Consider the following 585-nt stretch of genomic DNA (forward strand, 5'->3'; position numbering starts at 1 on the left):
GCCCAGATGTGGGACGGGGCTGGGAGGAGAGGGCTGGAGGTTCATCTGCAGAACTCCGGGCTCCTGCAGGCTGCAGACTTTGTGCTTCCTCCACCCTTCCTTCGAATGCCAGCCCCCGACATAGTTGCGTGGTGCTTTTCAAGGCAGAAAAATAGAGTCACATCAGGGAGATGCTGCCAGGAAAAACGTTGATGTCCAGAAAGGAGAAGGAATGATGGCAACAAGATGCTTTTTCATTAGAAGCGCTTTTAAACGTGGTGGTAGCTCGTGGGAGCACTGAAAAGCCACTAGAGAAAGCAAGGATTGTGTTAAGGAGAAGGTAAAATCCAGAGCGGGCACATCCCGGGACAAGCCCCTCAACCCCAGCACGGGAACCTGCGGCTGGTTGATGCTCGTCGCGCTGCTGCTGCTGCTTCCCAGATCCAGAGGCGCCGCGCGGGTGCTTGGTTTGTCCCTGGAGCTTCACGAAGCTTTCCCAGGTAATTCCTCCCCTCCTCTCCCCTCGTACCCGGGCTCGGTGCCGCTGCCGTGGCTGAGGGAGCTGCCGCCGTGCCCCGCCTCCCCCGCCTCCTCCGCCCCGCCCCC

Source organism: Nestor notabilis, unplaced genomic scaffold (assembly GCF_000696875.1).
Source record: "Nestor notabilis isolate BGI_N333 unplaced genomic scaffold, ASM69687v1 scaffold8901, whole genome shotgun sequence".
Lineage (NCBI taxonomy): Eukaryota > Metazoa > Chordata > Aves > Psittaciformes > Psittacidae > Nestor > Nestor notabilis.